This window comes from Lathyrus oleraceus, chromosome 7 (assembly GCF_024323335.1).
Source record: "Lathyrus oleraceus cultivar Zhongwan6 chromosome 7, CAAS_Psat_ZW6_1.0, whole genome shotgun sequence".
NCBI lineage: Eukaryota > Viridiplantae > Streptophyta > Magnoliopsida > Fabales > Fabaceae > Lathyrus > Lathyrus oleraceus.
This window is the reverse complement of record NC_066585.1, coordinates 8039264-8046409: the sequence shown is the minus strand read 5'-3', so window position 1 is coordinate 8046409 and position 7146 is coordinate 8039264.

The following is a 7146-nucleotide window of genomic DNA, read 5'->3' as shown; positions in this document are numbered from 1 at the left end:
GAGCATTTGTTGAAGCTTTTTCAGCGTTTGAGAAAGTTCAAACTTCGCCTGAATCCGAACAAATGTACATTTGGAGTCCGTTCCGGCAAGTTGTTGGGTTTTGTGGTAAGCGAAAGAGGTATTGAGGTTGATCCTGCAAAGGTCAAAGCAATACAAGAGATGCCTGCACCCAAAACTGAGAAGCAAGTCCGAGGTTTTCTTGGCCGCTTGAACTACATTTCCAGATTTATATCCCACATGACTGCCACATGTGCGCCGATATTCAAGCTCCTCCGGAAAGATCAGTCGCATGATTGGACCGAGGATTGCCAGAAAGCTTTCGACAGTATCAAAGATTATCTGTCTGAACCTCCGATTTTGTCTCCGCCTGTGGAAGGAAGACCTCTGATCATGTATTTAACAGTTCTTGAAGACTCGATGGGTTGTGTACTCGGTCAACAAGACGAATCAGGGAAGAAGGAGTTTGCTATATACTACCTCAGTAAGAAGTTTACTGATTGTGAGTCTCGATACTCTACACTTGAGAAGACGTGCTGTGCTTTAGCTTGGGCTGCTAAGCGTTTGCGCCAGTACATGATAAATCATACAACTTGGTTGATATCCAGAATGGACCCAATTAAGTATATCTTCGAGAAGCCTGCTTTAACTGGGAGGATTGCCCGTTGGCAGATGTTGTTGTCTGAGTATGATATTGAGTATCGAGCTCAGAAAGCTATCAAAGGTAGTATCTTGGCTGACCATCTAGCGCACCAGCCGATTGAAGATCATCAGTCTGTTCAGTATGACTTCCCTGACGAGGAAATTCTGTATTTGAAGATGAAAGATTGCGATGAGCCTACACTTGATGAAGGTCCAGAACCTGGTTCCAGATGGACGATGGTGTTTGATGGCGCTGTTAATCAATATGGAAATGGAATTGGGGCAGTGATTATCACTCCTCAAGGTTCACACATTCCGTTTACAGCAAGGCTAACTTTCAAATGCACGAACAACATGGCGGAGTATGAAGCCTGTATAATGGGACTTGAAGAATGCATTGATTTGAGAATCAAGTATCTTGATGTCTATGGTGATTCGGCCCTAGTTATCAATCAGATCAAGGGTGAATGGGAGACGAACCAGCCAAGTCTCATTCCGTACAGAGATTACGCAAGGAGAATTTCAACATTCTTTACAGAAGTTGAATTTTATCACATTCCTCGAGAGGATAATCGGATGGCGGATGCTCTTGCAACGCTTGCTTCCATGATAGTGGTCAGACGGTGGAATGATGTCCCCAATATTACTGTGATGCGCTTGGACAGACCAGCTCACATATTTGCAATCGAAGAAGTGAAAGATGACAAGCCTTGGTATTTTGATATCAAAAATTTCCTCCAGAACCAGGTCTACCCGCCTGGGGCATCTGTGAAAGATAGGAAAACTTTGAGAAGGTTGTCAGGCAGTTTCTACCTCAGTGGTGAAGTGCTGTATAAGAGGAATTTCGATATGGTTTTGCTCAGATGCGTGGATAGACACGAAGCAAACCTATTGATGACTGAGGTCCATGAGGGTTCATTTGGTACTCATTCCAATGGACATGCCATGGCTAAGAAAATGTTGAGAGCGGGCTATTATTGGCTGACAATGGAGTCTGACTGTTGCAAGTATGTGAAGAAATGTCACAAGTGTCAAATTTATGCGGATAAGATTCATATTCCTCCGACACTCCTGAATGTGATTTCATCACCATGGCCTTTCTCTATGTGGGGAATCGACATGATCGGCATGATTGAGCCGAAAGCATCCAACGGGCATCGGTTTATTCTCGTAGCGATTGATTACTTCACCAAATGGGTTGAAGCCGCTTCATACGCGAATGTAACCAGACAGGTGGTTGTGAAGTTTATCAAGAACCAGCTGATTTGCCGTTATGGTGTGCCAGAGAGGATCATTACTGATAATGGATCCAATCTGAACAATAAGATGATGGATGAGTTGTGCGCTGAATTCAAGATTGCACACCATAACTCCTCTCCTTACAGACCTAAGATGAATGGGGCTGTTGAAGCTGCTAACAAGAATATCAAGAGGATCATCCAGAAGATGACTGTCACGTACAAAGATTGGCATGAGATGCTGCCATTTGCTTTGCATGGATACCGTACGTCTGTACGCACTTCAACAGGGGCAACCCCTTTTTCTCTTGTTTATGGCATGGAAGCCGTTCTCCCAGTAGAGGTGGAGATCCCATCAATGCGAGTCTTGATGGAAGCCAAGTTGACTGATGCTGAATGGATTCAGAGTCGTTATGACCAGTTGAATTTGATCGAAGAGAAGCGATTAACTGCCATGTGTCATGGTCAGTTATATCAGCAGAGAATGAAGAAAGCATTCGATAAGAAGGTCAAGCCTCGTGTGTTCCGAGAAGGTGACCTCGTGCTCAAGAAAGTTTTGTCTTTCGCGCCCGATTCCAGGGGCAAGTGGACTCCAAACTACGAGGGTCCATATGTTGTTAAGAGAGCCTTTTCAGGCGGTGCTTTAATGCTTACAACAATGGATGGGGAGGATTTCACTCGTCCTGTGAATTCAGATGCAGTCAAGAGATACTTTGCCTAAAAAAAAAAAAAGTATATGCAAATGAAAAAACAGAATAGCTCGCTAAGTTGAAAACCCGAAAGGGCGGCTTAGGCAAAAATGAGCGTCTCGGTGGAGAACCCGCAAGGGTAATCCAGGCAAAAATTAGAGACATGAAAAAAGAGAGAATATTTGCATCCCGCTAGATTGAGTACCTCACCCTGGGGCAATCTAGGCAAAAATTAGGGATTTGGCAAGTAACTGCATCCTGACAAGACTTTCTGGTTCATCAGTCGTCATTTCGTCAGAAGATTCTCGATTCGCCGTCAACCGAAGCTTCGAATACATCGAGATTCAAATTGGTAGAGAAAGGATCATTATGTTCAATGTAGCCCTCTTCCAATATATATCACTGATTTCAAATTTGTACAGATCTATGGAGTCTTGCCATTTGCAGACTACCATTCTATCAAATCAATTTGAGCTTTTTATCCAATTATTTGCACTCTATTTGTTTCAATTCAACAAATGTTTTGCATGTTTTAAATTGATAAAATATCATTGTTTTAAACAAATCAAAATTTTTCAAAAAAAATTGTTTTAAACAAAGTGAACATTCACAAGATTGAAAGGATACTCAAGAATATCTCAGTGCTCTCCCGAGGGTGGCATGATTTCCAACAGGTAGGACATTGGTTCATATTCCTGGTTTGGTGGTATCTTCTTTCTTCAGATCTTTGTTGGGGTTGTTCCTCAAACAGAGTTGTTGTTGGGGTTGTTCCCCCAGTATAGTCGCAAGCAGAGTGTTGTTGAAGACTTCGTTTTCTCCAGCAGCAGTTTTCCCAGCATGGGTGTTTCCTTGTGAGTTTCGGCGGTTGATGGTTTGTCATCTTGGTGCCCCGTCACTTTCTCCAGTGGGTCGTATGCCCCAGACTTTATTTGTCTCCTCGGCAGTCATGAGTAGAGCTGTTATTGATATCCCCATCGGATTCGCGAGCAGAGTTGTTATCACTCTTCCCAATGCAGTTGCCAGCGGAGTTGTTTCCTCAGCACGATCGTTTTCTTTTGAAGACTCGGTAAGTCAGCGGTTTGATACCCGGTACTTTACCTTTTCCCCGGCGAAGTCGTCTGCGGAATTGTTGCTATCTCTCCATCAGAGTTTGTTCTCTTCAGCAGAGCAGGATTTATTTTCCTATTCAGCGGTTGATTGGGTCGACATCCCAGTGTTTTCAACCATCTTTTTCTCAGCATAGTCTGCAGAGTATTTGTTATGGCAATTTCGCCTGTTGAGTACTCCTTCAATCCCCGGTATGGTCGGATGATGGCCCTACCATCCAGAGAACGGATTGATTTCCTGACTGTTTGTGATCCCCAGTAGAGTGGCTTATATTGCAGAATCTACTTGTTGTGATCAGTTTGCTATGCATATTCTTTCCCAAGTAGAGTGGTTCGTTGCAGAATCTACTTGTTTGATCTGTCCTCCCTCAGTGGGTTGTTCCCCAAGAGAGTAGCCGACAGTTTTCCCCAGTAGAGTTGCTTATGCAGTTAGATTCTATTTGGATGATATCACTCTCCCTCAGTGGGTTGTTCCCCAGCGGAGTTATGTGGATTTGCTTCTACAACAGTTCGTGCTTGTGCAATGCATCCTTTTGTTTCTCAGTTGACACTGAGATCCCCTGCAGATACTTTGGGACTTCTCTTGTTCCCCTACAGATTCATCTTGGTGGCTGCTTTGCCCATTGTGACTTTCTGTACCCTGATTGGTTTGTTTCCTGATATCTCTGATCCTCTGCTTCTTCAGCAGTACCCGCAGATCTTTGCTTTACAGCATGAAGATCTCCGCAGATTGGCTCTCCAGCTGGTTGTTCCCTTGGAAGTATAATATCGGACGTTTTGATTCCTGAACCTGTTTGTGTGGGAGTTGTCTGTTTTGTCAGCATTCATCAAACATAAATCACGCATATTCATGCATATTCATAAACATTCAGATATTCATGTTGCATTTCTTGCCATGTATCTTTTGCTTGTCGTGTTCTCCTGCACGGGTGATATAGATCTCTTTATAGATCTCCCCAAGCAGATGTCGGGTGTTTAAAATCTCTCCATATAGAGTCAGCCCCATAAGCAGAAAATGTTGCCTTTCCTTCTGCAGTTCCCCACTGAGATATATCCTCGTGGATGACGGTTTCTTCTGTTTCCTCCCAACACATATATTGGGATGGATGTTCCTATTTGAGTTACATCCTCATTAGGACGTGTCTTGATTCAGTCTGTCTTTTCGGATTATTCCCGAATTGGCTATTTGTCAAATGTCTTGTGCTTCCCAGTGGGTTGTTCCCCAGCGGAGTAATTTTGGGCCGCTACCCTCATACCTGTGGTTATAAGTCCTACTTTTCCTGGCTTTCTTGACAGAATTTGTGGTTATACACCTTTTATTCTCCAGCCAGAGTTTTGGTTTTCTACCTAACAGTCGGTAGTTGTAAATCCTATTTTCCTGCTCTCCAGCAGTTTGTGGTTTGTTATAAACCCTATTTTGGTTTCCCGTGCGGATTTGTGATTCGTTCTATCCCCACGTGGAGTTGTTGGTCTTCTATCCCGTATTCGGTAGATGTAAACCCTAATTTTGTGGTCATCTCCACCCTTTTTGGCCCTCTGCCTACAAACCAGCAGTCGTAAGTCCTATCTTTGCGGTTTTTCTACTTACAAACCGGTAGTCATAAACCCTGTTTTCTCCACTTGCAGAGTTAACTTTGTTGTTCATCTCAACCGATGACAATTTCCCTTGTGGTTATCTTCATCTAGTTCTTGATGTTGATTTTTCCTTTGCTTGGATAAGTTGCTCAGATCAGCACTTATATCCCTCGCAAGTCTTTTGTGGATAATTGCCGTATGCTAGCAATTTTATCCCCAGTGGGTCCTTTCACCTTGTGTCAGTGATTGTGTTCCCTGGATCATTGGTTTTCACCAGTGAATCCTCAGCAGATCGCCTTTCATTTACCCTTTTGTCGGTAATGTCTGTTGCTCCTTTTGATTGGTCACCATTATATACCTATTCTGGTATCCTGATGCCTTTCTTTTCGGATTTTTATCCTATAAACAACCTACAACCCGGTTAAGGATAATCTTCCATGCGAGGTTATTATTCACGTTTTGACGGCTATGAATAATATGTCTCATGCGCTCTTTGGTCGGAATCCTTTGTTGATCTTCCCCAGTCGAGTAAGATTCGTTTTCCCGTTGTAGAATCGAATGTCCATCCTATAAACAAGTCTGCTGTTCTAGCTTTCTTCAGGGTGATGAGTGTTTTGGAACACAAAACCAATTCACGATTTCGGATTTTATCCTATAAACAACCTACGACCCGGTTCAGGATAATCTCCCTTTGTGAGTATTCTATCCACGTTCTGACGGTAATGGATATTATATCTCGTTCACTCTCGAGTCAATCTTTTGATCGTTTTCTCCACAGAGTCAGATTCGTATTCCTTGTGGAATCGAATGTCCATCCTATAAACAAGTCTGCTGTTCTAGCTTTCTTCAGGGTGATGAGTGTCTTGGAACACAAACCAATTCACGTCTTCGGATTTTATCCTATAAACAACCTACAACCCGGTTCAGGATAATTTTCCATGCGAGTATATTATCTACGTTTTGACGGCTATAGATAATATATCTCATGCACTCTCTTGTCGAACACTTTGTTTGTTTCCCCAACTGAGTAAGATTTGCATTCTTTACAGAATCAAATATCCATCCTATAAACAAGTTTGCTTTCGCTCTCTTCAGGATGATGAGTGTTTTGGAACACACACCAATTCACGTCTTTGGTCGGTCACCTGTTACATACCTACAACCCGGTATCCTTGGTGTTCCTTCCTGATTTTTTGTTACCCTCATACCGGTAACACCTCATTCTTTGGTGCTTCCTCAGTGAAGTTTTCCCGTTGCTTCTCCCTAGGAGTCAGCTTGTGTCTCTCCAATGGATTTATTTTCCTTTGGATTTCTTTTCCCAGTGTGAGTCCTTCACTCCCCAGTGAGGCCTACAGTCTGTTTTCTGTTATCTTCTAATCAGAGTCGTGTCTTGTTCACGTTATGTCAGTGTTGTTTATCCCCAACTAAAGTCTTGTCAAAGTCTCTGTTCCTGGTGAGTGTATTACTCCGATAGGATCGTCTTTTCTTCTGTGTTAACCATATTCCCCACAGAATTTGTGTCTTTTGCATACATACATTTGCATCATGAGGTCTCTTAGGGACCAAAATTTGTCTCATTACTGTTATTTAAGCCCATTCTACCGCGTCGAGATGAAGATTTCTAAACTTCACTTCTCCGGCTAGCATGACCTTAAATAGGGGCATCTGTAAGACCCCAATTTTGGCCCTAAGATCCCTCATGGCCCATATCATCTCATATCATAGCCTCAAGGATCATTGCATGCCTTTGCTTCCCTCCTAGTGGGTAGGTTGCCTTGTGTGTGTGGTTCTTGATCACCAAGCATGTTTTTGCATTTGTATATTATTGCTTTTCATATGTTTATCATCCAAAAAGTACAAAAATATTGTCAGTCTAACCTTGTTGCTTGCAGTTGAAGC